This window comes from Astatotilapia calliptera, chromosome 17, assembly GCF_964374335.1.
Source record: "Astatotilapia calliptera chromosome 17, fAstCal68.1, whole genome shotgun sequence".
NCBI classification, from domain to species: Eukaryota; Metazoa; Chordata; class Actinopteri; order Cichliformes; family Cichlidae; genus Astatotilapia; species Astatotilapia calliptera.
Window position 1 is genome coordinate 28,743,459 of NC_137438.1, and position 21,040 is coordinate 28,764,498.

Below are 21,040 nucleotides of genomic sequence, written 5' to 3' on the forward strand. Positions count from 1 at the left end.
AGGGACTGTGACTGCTTTAAAGGGAGAAGAAAGAAGAGCACAGAGAAGGTTAATTGATGAGGTGAAAGGACGACATGCAGAAAGTTGGCTGACAGAAACGGATGCAAAGGACAGGGTGAGAGGGAGGCAAATGGTCTGCTCTGGCGACCCTTAATAGGAAGCAGACGAAAAAAGAAGAGGATGAAGATGAGTCATAACTGCTATTTACTTTCACACTCAGTATGTAGCAACAAAATGCCAAACAGATGCCCAAACACACAACCTAACTCTGGAATGCTGTTGGCTCCCATCGTGTTTCATCCATATCAAGTTAGGTAACAACATCTATACCAACTAACATCATCTCCAAGCATAAACAGCTTGTATATCCATGTCTGTGTCACACAATCCAAGAATGTGACTGTAATGACGAATAAGGCCTACGTTTGCGTTTTTTTAGCTGCTTCATAATTTATTCTGTCAGGAAGAAATTCTTTTAGTATTTTATCCGTCTTCGTCTGCAGGGCCGACAGAGCCGGAACAGTGACACAGCACTCCATCCCGCTCTTCTATTAAATATTTACACGCTTGTGAAACATATAAAACTAACCGCCGGCGCTCGCATTACTGCGCAGCAGAGGAGTCAGATTTAATATGGCTCACATTCGCTTCCAAGAATATGTGTGTTAAACGAGGAGAGCCGGAGAGACATACAGACACACAGAGACACCAACTGAGTTCGTCCTGCTGAGCGAGTGGTCAAATGGGAGTTCTCTTGTTTTTTAAGTCAACCTGAAGCGTGAAATCCCACAGCGCCCCTTAAACTTATATCTTTATGTAAAATGTCTCAACCTATTTTATTTATGACATATCTGACTTATTCACTAGAGCATGTTTGAGAAAGTTAGCCGAGGGATTCTGGCTGGCACAGAGTTTCCGCTTCCACCATTAATGCGTTTTTATTTCTAAAGTGAAAGAACTAAATCAAAACAAAACGTCATTAATGTTAGTATTTGAGCCTGGCAGACATAACTAATTGAATTACTTGTCAGTGTTAAGAAGATTGATTAATGAAGTCTTACTTTCCAGGAATAACATTAGAGTCGCAAAGTCTGATTTCGTTAAATTGGCCCTTTTAAGACATATGCACTGTTTACAGTTTATGCATGTGACTGCATCCATCACATTAATGAAGCATAGATAAGTAAAGGACACTGATACTTTTCTTCTCAATGTGGAATTATTTTCTGGCACTGAATGTTAGATTTTGTACAGTGTTATTGCTTAAAATAATCAAATCCTTTGGAAAGTTGGGAAACTGAGCAAAGTCCATTTTCAGCAGTAGGAGATGCAGCTCTTGCCAGTTCGGTGTGCATAACTAATATATTGCGCGAACGCTACAATAAATCACTGCTCTCAGGGAGTAATAAGTAAAGTGATAACATTCCATTTAAACGAACAAATGAGAAGTATAATATACCTTGAGAAGTAAGGCCAGCATTGATCACTACCATATGATTGCAGTTAAAGCTATCTGAAAGTAAAATTGTGCATTTTTGAGCTTGCTCGCCAAATGTCTCCCTTTCGTATAATAGATGCCTTGTGCCATGTGGGCGATTCAGCCACCACATATTTCCCCACTTTGCAACAGCTGTGTGAACAGCCTCACACATCTTCACCAAGGGAAAAGTGCGCTGCGTTTTATCAAGAGAAACAAAACTAATCACAAGTACACCACCGTTCTGTCAGAGCGGCTAAACTTTTTCACCTCTCATCATCATTTGTCTTACCTTCAGATAAAAACCATACTCCTAACCAGAGCTCTAGACCCTTGTTTTTAACCTTTTAACCGTAATTACCTTTTCTTATTTATTGTCTCAGCCTTCTCCCAAAACCATTAGCGCAGTATTATCAGGTCAGCTTTATCAAGGCTCATAGCGCAGCCTGGGGAACTCCAGGAAACCTTTGTTCCTCATTCAGTGTGTGTGTGTGTGTGTGTGTGTGTGTGTGTGTGTATGGGGGGGGGTTCACGTCTGTCACCTTTAACTTTTTTATGAGACCTCGTGTCATGTAACCTTGAGAACAAAACTGTCATGTACTCCCATTCATTACAGGGCAGACAAAGTTCTGGTATTCTGCTAGCTTTACAGCATTCATATAGAGCCCTGGGTGAACACAAACCATCTGTGTAAACACAGACTTCTGACAGGCCTTCATGGTGAGCGATGAGTCCCACCTGTACAAAAGCACAATGCCTCTGGAAAAATCTCCCAGGCTTTCTTAGCGGTTATGTTCTCATAAAAGTCACACATGCACAATCATGCATACTCTTACTTTAAACCTGAGAGAGGTCATTCGTGATAAGAGCAGTGACTGAAATGACTCACTCCAATTTGACAAGGCATAATTGAAGGACAGCCTGCCACGTTAATGAATGATATATCCTGCCATCTCCGTTCTCTCTAGCGCAATCATCCACTCACAAATTGATGCTTCACATTTGCCGTCCCTTAGACACCTTGTAAATCAAGTATAATTGACAGACAGAAGTGATGAAATGCAAAGCGGTACAACTAAATGACTCCATCAGAGCAGCTCCATTAAAACCTCCTAGGTGACCAATTATCTTTCACTCTTTCTTGGCACATAGGCGCATTCTAAACAGAAAACTGTTGGCTGCACACGAAAGTGTCGAGCAAGTTTGATGCGGTATGCAGATACGAAAGTGCTGTTTGAAAAAAGGTAATGCTAGAGCAAATATTTAATGAGTGAGGATTTCTAACCAGCTACAATTATTCATACTACATTAAAAATACCTTTCATAAGATGCGTACTTCCAAATCTGTCAATTCCTGCAGCAGAAAACTTTGGTCACACCTCTGGATTTTAAATATGAAGCCAGTGCTTTAAGTTAAAATCAGCAGTTGAGCCACTTGGACTGGTTTAAAGATGAGCATTTTAAATCCTTGTGATGATGTGATGAATCTGTTTAATCACTCATTAGGATTAGGATTTGTATTTGGACAGCTGGGTTCTCACCACTGACTGTATAAAAAATGAAATGGATACAGCTTTCAGGTCTGAACATTGACGCCAGTAAAGAAGTGACCACCTGCATTTGTTTTAATGGCCGCTGGGGGTGAAAGCTGTGGTTCTAAAAACTTCTGGTCCCATTTTTGCACACGGGTGACTGCTAACCATGTTATGTTAACTTGCTTGCTGGGCGTGTGATGATCATGTTGACAATGGCAAGTCACGTGAATAAGGCCCTGGTCACACGAGCCTGCAAACCAGTCCAGTCTGGTAAACACCAGTCACTGTCACCAGTCATAGTCTTTCCCGTACAATATGAAGTGCCTTAGGCGACTGTGGTTGTGATTTGGTGCTACATAAATAAAATTAAACTAAATTGAATTGATTGGCAAACATATAACAGTTTTATGACTTGATCTCTATAAACACTTTCATAATTTTATCGTCTCAATCTCTCATTTTGGATAATATTGAATAAAAAATTATGTCTATTTGGTAAATCTCAGTCAGGAGGATTATTTAGCCTATGCTCATTGACTAGTGACTTGTGACTGACAGGTCGTGAGCCTATGAACACAGTTAGACACTCCTCTCTCATTAAATTCAGTTTCAAAATGTTCACCCTGGCTTCACAACAGGATTTCACAAACTAATAGGTGACATCACTGTAGCCACACTATGGACTAATGTATTAAGCCACACCTCTAATCTTTGAATTCAGGTGATTTCAGTCCATTTGCCACAGGGGTATAAAATAGGGCACCTGGCCATGCAGTCTCCAATTACACACATTTACTTGCTGAGCTCCAAACCTCCTTTGACATTAACATCAGCATGAACAAAATGTGCTGGGAGATTCATGGCATGGGTTTCCATGGCCGAGCAGCTCCTTTAGATGTAAAGTGTAGTTAATCCAGTACTTTTGTCCACATAATGTGTGTCTTTTATATTATGGCAGCTGTGTATACTTCAACCACAGGTGGCTGCCGACATTTGCTGTCTGTTAGGTGCCACTTCAGTTAATTTGATCCACTGAACTGAAGTTTTCAATGACGTCTGAGATGTTGATACAAATTATGTGACTATAATATCACAAGCTATTACCTTGCTTGTTCTAAAAACCTGTCCAGTATTTAGGCAAAGTCTAAAGCAGCTTCTTCCTTTTTGCCTTTCCTCACAGGAAAAGACTGTCAAGATGGCTCACTGTTGGTCAAAAGTCAGAATTAGCATAACAGAAAAAAAAGATATTTTTATTTCGACAAAAAAAAAAAAGTCTCTTGAGAGTTCTCTTAAAGTATTCACCAGCATCTGTCAGAATCCATTTTTCCAAAAGAAAAAAGTCACTACTTATCTCCTCATCATCCACACACTTCAGTCCTTTAATGTATGTAAAGGAATACCTTCCTCGAACTACTTTTCCTGACAGACTGCAGACCGAGACCCATTCTCAACTTAGACTATTAAACCACAGAGATGGATTCAAAGGACCATCCAGAGGATGATTAGGTTTCATTATGGCAAATGAAACACCCCATTACTCTTTACTATCTTATAATAAATGTCTTTAAAGAATTTCTTTGTGACTTTGAAAAAAACAAAAGACTGTCCAGAGATCAGGAGGAATGACCATGATGCTCAAGTGACCAAAAAAAGCAAGAAATAAAAAGACGGAGAATGAGAGGAAGAAGACAAAGAATCACGAAGGTCAGCTATTTGTGTGTTTACAACAAGCCCTATTTAAAATAAATAAGTCAGTGTGTCATTGGTATGTTCTCTTTGACCGGAACAACACAGTCCATCTGGGACATGAGCGAAAATATCTCAAGCTCAAGCATAAAGGACCAGCTTGAACAGTCTTCTATCTGGGAAATTAGGAGAGAAAGCAGACACACAATCAATTCACAGGACAAATGACGAGTTGTGGTTTGTTCCACTACTCAGTGTCGCAAACAGGAACCTTATTTCCCCTGTTAAAGTGCTGATAATGCACAGCCGACCGTCATCTAATACCAACTTGTGCCACGTCTAAAACAACTCACAGCACACACAGCGCATTCTGTTTGGACAGTTCCCTGGAAATTTTGTTATCGCTGCATGTCCAGAAATGAATGGAGGGAGGGTGGACAGTGGGTGGACGATGGAGGGTTTGTGGGGGTGGAGACTTGTTGGAAATATTAGTGGATGGTAGCCCCCCAGCTGAGGCTGTCTGGCAAGGGATCAGTCTCATTCCTCTTCAGTCAAAGGCTCCTTTTCTCTGACCCGACAGTCCCGATGTCTCGGAGAACTGATGCGAGAAATGCAGCTTTAAAAACAGCCTCTGGTCCTGCTGGTGAGAACTGGGCAAAGCTCGCTAACACACACACGCATAACTGCATCATGCACGGGCATGCATACAAGACTCACTGTACTCTAGCCATCTTGCACTTCAGTAGGAAGAGCCAGCATAATACTGTACATAAGTAAGGGGCTGTGTGTGTGCGGTGGGGTGTTGGTTCTTGATAAAAAGAAAAGATTAAGATGATATGGATATACTGAGTGTCAGAAACAGCTGTATTGCATATGTTTTGGCGCCGAGTCATCCCTTTGAACTACAGCCTTTGTCATGACTGTAAAATAAGATGTAGAAGACTGACAGTTTAAGAGACCACATCACTCACCTGAGCGATGAATGGAGCATAATGGTATATTGTTCAAATTAGCACGGCTTTTATTTAGCTAGAGTCGCAATTTAAAAATACCCCGAAGCCTGAAGTCTATTCAGAGCTTCATATGCACAACTCATTGATAAAGCTGCATTCGATCCAACTTTTTTCTTCTTTTTTTTTGCACAGTTGTCTGCTTCCAAATGGAGCAAAGACAAAACAAAAAACAGAAAGAAAACTTTCGTGCAGGCACAAAAAGCTGTGCCAACATACAAGTTTCCAGGCTGGTGCCACTGCGGTTCACCAGTCACCTCAGGCACAGAAACTCATCACATCCTGTTTTTCCTGTGCCAGCTAGGTCGGACAATAGCAACGCATCACTCGTCCCCGTGTTTTTCTTCAGGGTGGATTCTCGTTGGATGATAGATGGAGCAGTGTCCTCCTGTTTCCCTCTGATGTTTGGGATCTGGATTATCCCTGAGCTCAGTGTGGTTGTTTTGGGTGGATTCTGCTCTAATCTCGTGTGCTTCTGTCACACTGCGATGAAAGACAGCCTGTTGGTATTGGCTTAATTCTGAGGCTGACTCACAGGCACAGGTGCACCGTGAGAGAGAGAGAGAGAGAGAAAATTCACACTACTGGGCGCTGAGCCTTACAGTACATTTGCATCATCAATAATATTTACTCTGAAATCAAACTGTACCAAAATAATATGGTGTTCGTCCAAAAGAAATTAAAAACAATTAGCTGTGTGGGGATTTCTGTGAACACTTCATTCACCCTAAAACCATAAAACATACCCATATGAACCTGATTTTGCAATAACTAGACAGTTTCCTGTGTTGTGCTTATCCCCTCCCTAATCCTTTAAAAGGGTACAGGTTTTTAACACAAACAAGTCATTGCATTCTTTGTCGTGGGATGTTGAACAGCTGAAAAGTTTAACCTCGTCAGCTAAGCTATTAATGATTAACACGACTATATGTTCAATATAAGAGATCACCTTAGAAAAACAGCTGTCAGAGCAAATATGAAGACAAAGCCTACATCTCAAAACAAGACATGCCCTCTGACAACATGCCTGCCCTTTGAGTCATCTATTATAATCCGCACGCACCAACACTGTAGAATCATGCTATGTAATCTCTGCAGCAAGGACATGTCCAAAAACACCTGCGTGCCACAGGTGTGTTTGAATGTTTTAGAGAGTCAGCAGCTTCTTCTTGACTACTCTTCTTGCATTTCGTTCAAAGACTTGACCACCCACAACATGCAACTTTGCTCCCAAAGGCCAGAAGGCAGAATAAATGAAATGTTTAAAGTTTCCAGGCCTGTAAAGATAATTTACCCAGTCTAATTTTGGCATTCTTTAAGGTTTTTCTTCGGGTGAATTAATTACCATTATAAATAATTAAGTAAAGAGGAGTTTGGCTGTTTGTTGGCTATATAAAATGTGGTAGTTACAACACAAACCCCCCATCATGCTGCTACACAGCATGAGGCCTCTTATCCTACCCAGACAACTCCTTTATTTTACACTTGACCAAGAACCAACATGTTTTGATTTCAGCGATTAAACAATAGCATTTAAAACATACATGTATTCATGTCAGGGTGGGCGAGTCTTCTTATTTGGCTGTCTACCTGCTGGGCTGTGATGAGTAAACAGCAGTTCTGATGGCGGTTGGTGGTCTAGAGTCTTCAGGGTTTACTGGGGATTCGTTCCTCTGGGGAGCAGTCCTGAAGAAGAGGGGATTACCTCAATCCTCTCTCCCTGCTTCACCCCTTCCAAATCGACACTTCAGATTCAAACAAAGGCCCAGGGACTGTGGGCCTCAGGCCCCTGGCGTGCTGCTAATCCCATTCCAGCTGGACAACAATCCGTCTGGCTGGTGGCCCCTGCAGGGCTGTAAACTCCTAGTAAGAGGCTTGAAGGAGAAGTCAGACAGCTCGTCAAGGATGAGGACTTAATTAGGCATGCAAAGTCAACCTGGCTAATTGAAAAGATTCGACCAGAGTTCCGCCACAGGAACACAAGAGTGGGAGAGAGCATTTTTTGGAGTTTTTCTGTATTGTACAAAGTGTTTTGTTGCCAAGCACAGAAAAATGCCAAGGATGAGCTACCCCATACTGATTCAAAGTTGGCAACATGCAAAAAGGGCCTGTTTGTAAGGTTAATTGGGCTGGACAAAGTGTTGAGATAAACTATGGAACAACATGTCTTGAGGTTTTTTTTGGATCTGTGCTTAATCTTTCATGACTGGCTTTATTGGAGGGGTCAGAAGTGTAGTTCTGGAAAGGATTGTACAAGCTGGTGCTATTGAACGACTCAAGCATAGGAAAAATAGGGTGTGCTCGACAGTATGTGACTTTCTTCCCATTTGCCTACACGGCGGGAACGTATGTGCGCATTTGTCAGTTCACTGTGTTCACCATGACTATGTGTGCGCCAATAAACTCTCAAGTGTGCTTGGAGGAAAAACGAGTCACTCTGGTAGGTTTGTGTACCCAGGCTGAGCTGATGTCAAAACTCAGTCAGCACTCAGCGGACAGACAAAGCACACACACCTCGGCGAAATAAAACAGAAACTCTCTTGACCCCGTCTTTCTTTCCACTCTCCATCAACACTCTGTTTAAGCATGCCATCATCGCTCCGGCATAATGTGTTTAGAAATGTTGCACTCCCTCAACCTCTCCGACTCTGTAATGCATTTTGCTACACGACCCCCATCTCTCTTATCCATAATGTGTTTGAATACGCCACCTCTCCCCAAACACTGTGTTTAAAGAATGCCACACTCTGCCTCTCAGGCTCAATCACTGCAACGTGTTGGAGAGCGCAGGCTACCTCTCTCTTTGTGTAATTTGTTTGACGACGCTAGCCTCTTCGACGCCTCTTACACCTAATGTGTTTGAGCATTCACAGAATCGCAGAATCACATACACCCACATGGACACATGTACAGAGCAACACACATACATTGGGATGATTTTTTTTTCCCTTTTTGCTCTGAGCACACAACCGATTAAGCTGGATGCAGAGAAAATAACTAATTCATGAGGCGAGGCAGCAGCCAATTCTGCCAGCATTTATTACACATTATTGTAAGACCAGGGCTTGAATAGATAAAATATACTGAATATATATATAATTAAAAATGTATTTTAATGCATCATTGAGGCTGGTTGTGAGGTAGGACATTTATTAGTTTAGTAGCATGGCTCTGTAGAAGGCAATATTGGTGTGTTGCTTTTGTCCAGAGTGAAATATTTTATTTTATTTTTACTTGCTAAATACGGGACAGATTTGACTGGGGAAAAGAAAGGGGAGAAAGAAAGAGGGCAAGAAAAACAGCAGGGAAGAGGGACGGGGATAAAGGGCAAAAAACAAAAACCAACAAAATAAGCAGACAAAAAATACATATATCAATCACCTGGATCACCTGTTGAGAAAGAAAAAAGAGATAACAAGCAGAAGAAAAAAAAGAGCAACATAATAAACAACATCATGATGATCTATGGGAATATAACAGTAAATACTAAATATTAAACATTATTGTGCAGCACGTAAGATCAACAGCGCACAGTGTGCTTTGAGGTAGGAGCCAAAAAGGGTGTAGTTTGTGTGTGTGTGTGAGCACCTGTGTGTACACCTGTGAGCATGAGCACGCTTGTATTAAAAAGGTTCCTTCATGTAATGATCTGCTAGAGGGTGTGGGGAGCCACTGCCCCGTCCTCTAGGGCATGAAGCAGGTATGGAGGAGATCAAAACTCCAGACATCCAGAGGCCCCCAGAACACAACAGACCAAGGAAGACCAACAGAGGGGCAGCCGTGCCACTATCCCAGAAAGAGCTGAGGAGAGCCCCAGAAGAGGGGTCACTCAGCAGCCGCGGAGCAGAAGCCATGGGGGGGGGTTGCAGTGACATGCTTGTGAGCTCCGCCGGCAGCTAGCTGTGCCAGAGTGACCGAGCCCCAGGCCGAGAGGCTGAGGGCACCTCCACCCCCTAGTAGCTAGCAGGCTAATCCTCGATAATGAACATTACTAGTGCTATAATTTAGCTTGCTATTACTACTCAAAATCATGCGGTGCAAACACTAGCAGAAAAAAATATTTGCAGCTCTATATCGACTCTTAAATACTTGTTGTCTATTAATCACCTACAGCTGAAGTGTGGTGGGATGAAAAGGGCAAAGAACCCAGAACTACGTTTTTATAAGGGGCTGAAAAGAAAAACTGAGCGGATACAGCTTTTGAGACATCTGCAAGAAAAATGGAAAGATTGTGAGATTCTGACACCTACACACACACACACAGTATGTGTAGGTGAACAGAAAGCATTTTGTCACTGTCAGATGTCCAAGTATCAGTTTTAGGCTAATTTATTTCTGTAAGTTGAGCTAAAGCTTTATCACAGATTCAAACTTCTATCAACAGGAATATTAATCTATGAGAAGTACGTAAAGTAAATCTTTTTAGTTACAGCTACAGGATTGTGCAAACTTCTAATTCCATTTTTTATGGTCTTGAGCAATAGCTCTCCAGGCTTTCTGAAGGCCTTCTAAAGTTTTTCTTTGGACATTGGCTTTTTCTTTCATTTTCAGTCAGGTCTTTGTATCTGACCATTTTTAGAGGGTTTTTTTTCTCTGTTAGTTAAACCACTTAACGCTGACCTATCAATTATTAAAGCAGAAAAAGCACTTAACTCAACGAATAAACCAGTATTGTGCCCACACATTACCAAAAACTTGACAAAGAACCAATTTTAAATTGTAAATTTAGTATTGTTTCACATTTGAGGAAACTGGACAAGAGGGTAAACCTGCCAAAGCTTTTAAGATAAAGATAATTTAAAAAATATCCAAGAAGATGAACAGGGTCATGTCCTTAACAAATACAGAAAAATGTAGCAAAGAGCAGACACATCTGGTGCATCTGGTCCTTCAGTAGATCCAACTACTGTTCACTGAAGCCTCATCAAAAATGGTCTCAGTGGAAGGATGGCTGTCAAGAAGCCATTCTTAAGGAAGGGAAATGAAAAAAAGGCTTATGTATGCCAAATTACACGTCAATCCAAACTAGAAATTTTGGGCTAGAATTGTTCTCAGTATGTTCTGAAAGAACGTGATTTGGGTCTGCATTTCATCCACTAGTGTTGGAAATTTTGTCAACGGTGACGGAATTATGAATGCAGCAAAGTACCGTCAAATTTTGATCCACCAAGCAATATATTTGGAAAGTGTCTGATTAGCAACAGCTTTATTTTTCAGCATAGCCACTGCCAACGTAGTGAACACATACCTGGACAAAAAAAGCACGCAGTGGAACATTTCAGTCATGTATTGGGCTCTCCAGAGCCCAGATTTCAACAATATTGAAGCAATGTGAGATGATCTTGACAGAGAACGGAAAAAAAAGTCAGCCAACGTCCAAAAATGAGCTTTGAGTCTCATTAAATGGGGCTGGAGAACTATTCCTGAAGAATACTTAAAGAAATGACTAAAAAGTTGAACAAAGAGACTTCAGGCTATGTTGAAGAATAACAGTGATCATGCTAAATATTGACTTTCAAGCTTGTTAAAATTGCACAAACAATATTTTTGCCTTATATACTGTATTTACGCATGAGGTGAGCTGTAAGATTGACCCAAACAGAAGGCAAACCATTTATGTGTCTGATACTCAAAAAGAGAGTCCAAAAAAGAGCAAACAGAAGTCCAAATAATCACTGAGGTACATGGAAGGGAAACCGTGGGGGAGCTAAGCAGACAGGAATATAGTATCTTGTTACAACAGAGGTCAGAGGGAGACTGGCACTATATATACACAACAAGGGAAGTGGAAACAGGTGGGTAATGTGAAACAATTGAAACTAATCAAAGTAATGAAACCCAAGAAATCAAACTAAATGGAGGCAAATGGCTGTCAAAATAAAACAAGAAGAAACTATAATTGAAAAATGGAGATACAGAGATAAGAATCAGTAACACTGAACAAAAGTGAACTAGACACAGGGTAACAAGATAAGATAAAATACGATAACCTTTATTAGTCCCACACGTGGGAAATTTGTTTTGTTACAGCAGAAAGTGGACAGTGCAAAGTTACATAGCAAAAATGAGAAAAATGATAATGAATAATGAAACAGAGGGTGGCACTAAAGATTCAAAATACTTGAGGAATAAATTATGATAAAAATGTAAATAATAACTAAACTTCAAACTCATAATATTCAATAATAAACAAGAATTTTAGAAGTCATTGATTAGCGGCAAATTTGAATGCAGCATTATCATTCTTTAGAGAAAAGGAAAAATGGTTTGCTCAGTTTGTGAAATCAAGTGTCAGCAATTCATTCTTTCCTCCTTTATCTAAACTAAAACGTTTCTTTGCCCTAATTATTCAGTGTCTCAGCATGTCCTCTTTATTCTCCTCTAATAATTTCACTTGGATCAACATATTTCTTACTTCTAGGCTCCTACGACTCTCAAAGTAAAACCCGCATTGACCCAGAGCTGTGGAAACCAATCACCCACAGCTATGATGCTAATGGTCTTCATGGGGCGATGGTACTGTGCACAATGCAGTCATAAGGGATTAGAGCAGCTCTCTGCACATGGACCCATCACTCATGGGTGAGGACAGCTGAGAGAAAAAGGGAGTTTCAACAGAAAATGATTTAACAACTTTGCATCTGCCTTGAATTCCATTTCTCTGTGTGATTGTGGATTTCCTGCACTGTGACTGTTAAGTAACCCCCCTCCCCAAAAAAACAAACAAAAAACAAAAAACCAAAAACCCCAAAACAAAACAAAAGCAAAAACACGGATTAGCTTTATTATTTGTGCCTTTTCTCCAACACTTATTCCTTCTGCACGTCCCAAGAATTAGACCATATCACAGTCATATGTATAAATAATCCATTGGCTCACAGTCTGTTATCATCACACTAATCTTCTTGTCTGTTTAATATCAAATGCAATGCTTCTGGAATCAGCTGAAATAACACCGCTGGTGTTTCAAGCAATTAACCTTTTCCACTGTGTAAATGGCTCGGGGGGGGGGGGGGGGGGGGGGAGGAGGAAGTCAAGTGGGAATGAATGTCTGCCTGTGCGCTTCATCCAATCTGGGAGAATACATGGCACATTTCAGGGAGGCCCCCGCTAAGTCAGGAATCGTGCAAGAACCCTGCACAGTCTGTGCATGTGTGCGTGCGTGCGTGCGTGCGTGCGTGTGTGTGTGTATGTTGAAGGGTTTGTGACAAATGCAAAAGAAATCAGTGTGGTCTCCAAAGCACCGTTTGGAGCTAATATAATGGGGTGAAGGGGGGGTTGATGTGTGGAAGCTGATGGTAATGGGGAGAAAGGGAGGTAAGACATTAATAAAAACCAAATCAGTCAGGCTTGACATAAACACCCCTTTGTTCTTTGATGTGACGGCAGCAGCCACACAGTCGGGAACGTGATACATCACACACAGGACCGCTGAGGAGTCTCCCCCCCACACACACACTTTCACCATTCCCTTTCTATTGCTTCATGAAGAGCGTATATAGTCACGTTCTCTTTGGCTCGGTCTTCAACTTGTCACGTACACACATACACACCCTCTGAGGTTTAATATCCCCTCCACCTCCATCTCCTACCTAGAGGCCTAATACCCAGAGCTTGATAATAGAGCGCTGTGTCTGATTCGTGTCTGCAGGAAGGAGCCATGAAATTACCTTCCTATGCATCAAGGGCTATAGCATAAAGCTGCACCTCAATCACCAAGAGAATAAGACCTATTGTTACAAGCCAGGGCTTTTAAGAAAGTAAGCGATTCGACTTAGAAAAAAAAGAGAAGATGATAAGACTTGATATCCCTGAATAGCACGACCATCGCTCAGAGTTAGAGCTTTACAAAAATCCAGGTCAAGCCTCTCTGTGTCTTTGAGATCTTGGAAGAAACTCTGAGCATGTGATTATATATTAACCCCTAAGTGCAGGAGATGCTCTGTCTTAAGGTTCAGTGATGTTTTATACTGGTTTCAGTTGGGCTAGTTCCTTTTGTCTACTTGGAAGCTATAGTTGGTGTTATCAAACCTGACAAGAACAAATGGCCATTATCCTCTTTTCTAACGATACAATGGTGTGTTCCATAGAAACAGTGGCATTCAATGACCCTGAACACTATAGGTAAAAACAGTTTTGCTTGGAAGGTCTTTAATGGGCAGGGGTCAACATGTCATGTTTGTGTTGCCTGGAGTGAATAACAATAGAGCGGGGTGGCGATGGACAAGGGACGGCAGGTAGACAGATAATTAGATGGATGAGCAGATTTGGTGCTGAATCTTATCAGCAAGGAACAACAGGGAAGCAGACAATATTTGATGTCCCTGTCTCTTTAGTGGAGCCACATCCACATAAGTCCTTACATTCAATGTGAAGCTAAACAGTACCCGCCTACAAAACAAAACCTTCAAGGCAAATAGTTGAACTGCAGTGTTTGGGATTATGTTGAATGTGTCTGACTGAAGCTTAACAAAGTCAACAGAGGCTGAGTTGCAGATGCTTTCTAGTACATTAGCTACACGTGCTTTCCATATGGAAAACAATCATATATCTAGTTTTTGCTGTAATACATATTTTCAAAACAAAAAGATTTTTATATTCTGTGACTAAAGGTACTAAGTTGCTTTCAGGCTACTGTTTGGCCATTCAGACTGGCTCTGATCCAAGGAGAACACGATGATTTAGTCTGCAGAGGACTGAAATTATTTTTTGATAAGAAACAGGAACAGACCATAATTTATTTAATTTTAAGTAGAATGACTCAGGCCCTCTGAGCAGAAGCTACTCTCAAAACACTGGTGACCCAAAAAAATTATACATGTATATTTGTGTGTCTTTGTAGAAATACCACCCAGGGCAACAATTCAATATTTCAAATTTAGGCATGTGTCATCTTAGACTGAGATAATAACACAATTTCCAATATGGTTTTATGTAACTTTTAGCGGCAATGTTAAAGCAAGTGATTTAAAATTCATCACTCATGCAGCATAGCTCTGATAGAGCAAGCAGCAGAATAGCCTGTCAGCCTGTTTCCATGATTAACCTCTTTGGTCCTTGGGGTTAAGCTGTATAGTATTTTCTTCTTTGTGATTCTTATTTAATATATTTTAGTCCAAGGTAATATTTTGTCATTTTATGTTTCAAATGTCTGAGGTTTGTTTTTGTGTGTGTGTGTGTGTGTGTTGAATTGTGGGATTTCCCGTTCTGATTCCTTATTATTATTGGACACCTTTGAAGCTGTGGAGGAGAGGAAGTCACTGAACAAACTGTTATTCATCATGGATAATCCCGACCACCCTCTGCACCTCTTCCTGGACAGGCAGCACAACACTTTCTCTGACAGACCGATTCAGGAAATCTTTCATACCACAATCTAACAACCGCCATGATACAATGCTCTATCATTCTGCCAGGGGATCCTCTACCAGATGTTATAAATACCTATATGTATTAAACTTTTTATCAAATATGAGATAAATAAAGAATTTCTCACTCTCACTCATTCATTATTCTAGTATTATGGGAGTCTTAGCTCTTGGATGTCCATTCTAGTGATGAGTGTTAGTTTCACTTGATATTGTGTTTTGGTTTTTGCCCATTATTACTGATATTTGTATTAGTTTTGCTATTATTTATGCTTTGTGTTATCTAGTTAAAGGTTAGTATTCATATCTGTTTTTATGTCTTTTGGTTCTTTCCTATTTTACTGTTTTAGTTCCCCATTCTGTGTTACATCCTATGTGCCCTCCCTTGATTCGCCCATTATTTCAACCAGTTCAGATCAGTTCACCCATGCCTCATTTCCCTGCTGTAAAATTACCCCTCTTGTGTGTTAAGCCCTTTCTCACCTTTGCCCTTTGTTGTCCACATATGTTGCTGGTGCCCGTACTACAAAGTGAGTTCAGCATACCCCAGGTATCTTTCTGTTATCTGGATTCATTTACTGTAACATCAGTAATAAAGATAAATGGTCCTACGAAGCTGGTTATCAACTCACAAGAAAGTGGCAGTGTTGTAAGCATCTGACCAATTACAAGCACGGATACCTGATATAAAACCATAATATTAGAAAACTCTGAAGAGGTTAAACACTTGATATAGAATGGGGAAAAAAAACATACTGTAGCCGCTGCAGGCAAATCAGAAATTAAAGTTTAAAAAACGTATTAATTTCGCAACTATATTCACAGACTCTGTGATCAGCAATACTTTTTTAAAGTATCCCCCCCTCCCCCCCATGGACAAAGCTGGGGAGCAAGATTAATTTTGTTAATTAGGAGCCAGATATTCATTTACTTAACTGGCTGAGCAGGAACAGTAATTCAAGCGATGGCTGTTGGTGGTTAATGACTTGAGCTCGGCTGATGAGTTCTGTTGTGGTGACAATACTGTACACGGCGATCGATCGAATTTTCATTAACACTGAGCGTCAGGCGTTTCAGAAGGGTCGATCCCGAACCGGGACTGACATTGACCCAGTTCCCTCCCCGCATGAGACCTATGTCAGCGCATGTCCATCATCACCGCTATCAATAGTCAAAGCCCCTGGAGGCAAAATGTGTGTGAATTGATTTTTATTACTTGTGGAAGCACTGGACCTCATCCAAAAACCTGCATCCATCACTATGAACCTCTGTTATCAATTCACCATTATAGTTAAATTAAAGCTCAGCAGATTCCCACTCAAATGTCTCGCTTCATTTCTTAGGTGGTTTTGCTGTGGTTTGAGTGAAAGCACACTTAACTGTGGTCTCAAATAAAATGGAAAATCGTTTGTTGCTTTGTTTGTAAAGGCAAAGCCTCTCAGTGGCTCTAATTGAACATGCAAAGGGTTATATTCCTTCCTCTTGTCTATGTGCTCACACACCTTACAAAGCAGATAATGTTGGACAGAAACATAAAGCCACCAGCATTAATAGTATTTTTGTTCTTATTAACATTCAACATGGCATGCAAAGAACAATACAAATTTACCTGTACTGTATTTACTGTATTTCAGTCCAGTCCATGCACCCTGGACTGAAATACTGTATCTTTAAGCACTTTGCTACTGGCAGCTTATTGTAAAAACCTATTAAAAATGCCATAGATAATGGTTTGATGGGCGTAAAAAAGCAGTTTTGCACCAACACCGTGATCCCAAAAGAGCTATTAACCTAAAACCTGGCAAATCTCAGCAAGGAATCCAGTCTGTGCTTAAAAAACTGAGGAAATTGGACAACTGGACAAAAAAAAGAAGTGACAAGACTAAAAAGCAGATGGACAGGGTAGCTGTCAAGAAGCCATTCTTAAGAAGGGAAATAAGAAGATAAGGCTGAAGTATGCCAAATAACACAATCACTGCACTGAAAATCAGTGGCAACAGGTATTTTGGAGTGATGACTCCAAATTTGAAGTTTTGGCTCAAATTGTCATCAGTATGTATGGAAGAGGTCAGCATGAAAATGATCCCAAACACACTGCCAATACATCAAAAGTATATTTGGTTAGAAAAAATACACAGTGGAACCCTATCAGTCATAGATTGGCCTTAGTCATTGCAGCAGGTTGGGATCATCTCGACAGAAAATAGAACAAAATTTTGCAAATTCGATTATTACTGGAGCCTTTTGGTGTCCGTCAAATCAACACTGTTGATGGTCTCACACCATTTTCAATTTTTTCCGTGTACTGTAATGGGAAAAGTCTTAGCAAAGTCTCTCTTTCTCTCAGTAACAGCCTCGACTACCTCTCCCTCCTCCCAAGGGAGTCACTCCAACAGACAGGACCAATTTTCTGCTAATTGGGCCTCAGGAAATTGCTCCTCGTTTTAATTTACTGTTGGATAGCCATGAAGACATGCGATCCACTGCTGCTTTTTCCCCTCTCCCTCCCTCCCTTTCTTCTCTACAGTGCGTGCAGGTGTGAGGATGACAGAGAGGCGTAAAGCACAGCACCTTCTCTCTTTCTCTGTTTGGAGAATGAAAGTATGCAGCCGGAGATTAAAGCCAAGCTAAAAGGTTAATTCACCGTGGCACACATATGCATTAAATATGGCACAGTTTAGGTTAAGAGGTTAGACGGTTACACAGTAGAGACTTAATTTGAAGGTTTTCCAAGACAAAAGTGAGCTGAAAGAAAACAATGAATGTGTAGAGGCAGAGCAGGATGAACTTGACCAATCAAGCTATTTTAAGAAATACAGACTGTCACAATATTATCCAAAGCACCAGGGCATGTTGAACATGCTGTCCAAACAGGAAGTGTATTCATTGGTGAGCGTATTAAGACCCGTTATCAGGTGATGACAGCCAGGACTGTGAGCTCACCAGGATCAAATGACGATATCTAACAGAGCCGCATTCTCTAGACGACTGTCCAGATAAGATTAATTGCCATATAGTGACAAAACTAACACAACAACTGTAACATTAGCAACAGAGATTACTCTGCTAGCAATTACCGAAAAAATATCAGGGAAAATCTACACCACACTTAAGATTTTGAAACCCTGATAGTGATAGATGGGTGTAACACTTGTTCCCTCCTCCATGGCTTACAGGATAAGAGAGCCACATTTATGTTCAGACCATGCTTTAGAAATTTCATTGGAAACACTGACTGGGAAAAGCATCGCTTGGAAAGGAATTTTTTTCAGGCTGCCCCATAAAGAAAATTAATGATGGTTTCAGTTAGATTCTTGGTGTTCACAAATACATTTTTACAAATAAATGCAGCCTATAATGAATGGATACCAGTACTCTGCGCGTAGATTTACAACTTCAATTTAACGACTCACAAATCGTAATACACATTTGTAGAGCTTGTTTCCATTTATGAACTGTGAGACTTGCATTTACCTCCAGTACTGCAATTATTTCTCTCCATACAACAACAGCGTTGCCAATGTTCAACTCGTATAGCATAACAAACTCCATTAGGCTCAGCTGAGAGATTTTCTTGCCATGTAGCATGACAAGTTCCTGACCTAAACATATGACTATTTATTTTACTAAATGAAAGTGTCAACCTTCCTGCTGACAGACAGCCTGCCCACTTCAAGGGCCCATGGATCAGGGAACAATCCAACGGGTCTGCAGAAGTCAAAGAGAAATGCCTGCGCTTGAACAGCTCTTAATGGAAAATTCCTCTCTGGTCTTTCCATATTTTATTTAGTTTCTGTAACAACATCGATCATTTTCTATTGTTTTTGTGTTTTTTTTTTTAGCCAATGTAAGCAAAGTTAGAAACACTGGTTTGAAACTTCTCAGGCTTATCAGTTTACTTGCAGTTTATAAACTATGATAATGCTGACAGTAACTCTGGATGGTGTTGATCACATTTGCATGGACCATATTTACATCAATAATCCAAAAAATGTTGGGATACAGTGTAAAATATAAATAAAAAATGAAATGATTTGAAAATCTCATAAACCGATATTTTAGTCACAATAGCACATCGAAAACGCCTGGGAACTGAGGAGACCAGTAGCTGGATTTCTGTGGGAATCTGGTCCCATTCTTTCCTGATATGGGATTTTAGCTGCTCAGCAGTCTTCCTTGTCACATTTTCTTTTATATAATGTACCAGATGTTTTCAGTTGGCTACTGAGACAGTATTGTTCAAAGCTATGCTGTTGTAAGAGATGCCGCATGCGATTCCACATTATCTTGCTGAAATATGCAAAGCCTTCCTCAAAAAACTGTTATCTAGATGGTACCTTTCCAAATGTCCAAGCTGCCGATTCTAATGCAGTAATGCACCACTCAAATTTAGAGCTGAAAACAAGCCAGATGGTCCCTCTCCTCTTTAATCTAAAGGACGTTTTTCCAAAAAGATTTTCAAATTTCCATTCATCTGACCACAAAGCAGTTTTCCATTTTTCCAAATTAGTTTCAAAATGTTCCTCCAGCTTTAAGTACTTTTTGTACTTATAAACTCTTATTTTGTTGTAAATAAAATAAGAGCTTATGAGATTTGAAAATTGTTGGGGTTTTTTTTTGTTGTACACAATGTCCCGACTTTTTTAGAACTCAGTTATAAAATACAATAGAAACAACAATATAAAAAATCTCCACCAATTTATCTTGTTTTGGCTATAAGACATAAGACTGATTGCAATGCAGTAATATTTATTTGTGTAGTTTAATGCACTGTGGATTTTGTAGTAGAAAAAAAAGAAGGTGTAAAGTGTTAAAAAATGGGTTTTGTGCAAATACAAGGACAAAATGGGTGTGAGCATCAACGACCAATTTGCATGTTATCAGTGTGTTAAATGACCATTATCAATTTTAATCAGTCCCACAGATATGGCCAGCAGACACACTCCTACACCTATCACCACGCTCAGCAGGCAGTTATCATCTGACGCAATGAGCGATAAACAGAAACTGATTATGTAGGAGACCACTGGTGATCAAGTATACAAATTACTATGTGGTGAGAACCTAGAAAATTGGGACTTTCTAACATGTGGTAAACATTGTGAAAGGGTATATTTGACCTAAAATTTGATCTTTTTCTAAACATAACCAAGAATTTTTGGAGGATAAACCTAACCAAGCACAGTTTAAAAATAAAAGTAAACAGTAAAAACGCAAATTAGGTCCAAGAGACAATTCTCTGTGTCACTCTGTTACACCACCCCAACCGCTGCTCTTATTTTGACCGCTGTTTTAAATTGGAAACACTACACCAATTATTTCCACTCAGCAAGGTGAAACCACCACTATTTACTGAAGTGACAATTGCTCACCGAGTCTGCTATCAGATGTAGAGTAGCATCTACTGGCAATATACAATATATTGGGTGGAAAGGTAACATTTGAAATGGGTGCCATCAACATGTATCTATATTCAAAAGTCACAAAGATAAACATCTATGGAGCAATGCTACAGACTCACATAGCCTGCAGAGTGTGCTCCTAAACACGTGTTGCTGAATAACTGGCTCCAACCTTGGCTGACATTCACGCCAACACATCCACAACCCCCTGAGGGCCTGCTCTGACCCTCACACTGTGGTTCATTTGCATCAACGAATCAATACAAGCGAATGTTTTAGCACAGAATTCCTCCACTGCTGCCTATCGATGCTGATGTGTTACCCAAGCCAAGCATCCATCAGGCAGACTGACATGTTTTTGAGCCAAGCATGACCATCCATCAGCGGAGGACTTTTATAAACCTAATGACCTTATATGAATCAATAAGTCATGTTTTCAAACATTCTCTGGAGTCGATATGCAAAGACGCACTCCAACGGCAGCAGTGACCTCCACCCAAGGACCTCAAAACAATTACGACAAAGACTTACCCCTATACAAAGATGGCCTTTATGGTATTTA

At 40.4% G+C, this 21,040-nt stretch overlaps 1 long non-coding RNA gene across 1 annotated transcript; it reads left to right on the forward strand.

Moving 5' to 3' along the window:
- The first annotated feature begins 4,664 nt into the window (after nucleotides 1-4,664).
- On the forward strand, nucleotides 4,665-15,816 carry LOC145421340 (uncharacterized). The gene is made up of 2 exons (XR_013902676.1): nucleotides 4,665-5,341; nucleotides 14,949-15,816. It is a non-coding gene; the product is annotated as an uncharacterized LOC145421340 (long non-coding RNA).
- The last annotated feature ends 5,224 nt before the right edge of the window (nucleotides 15,817-21,040 follow it).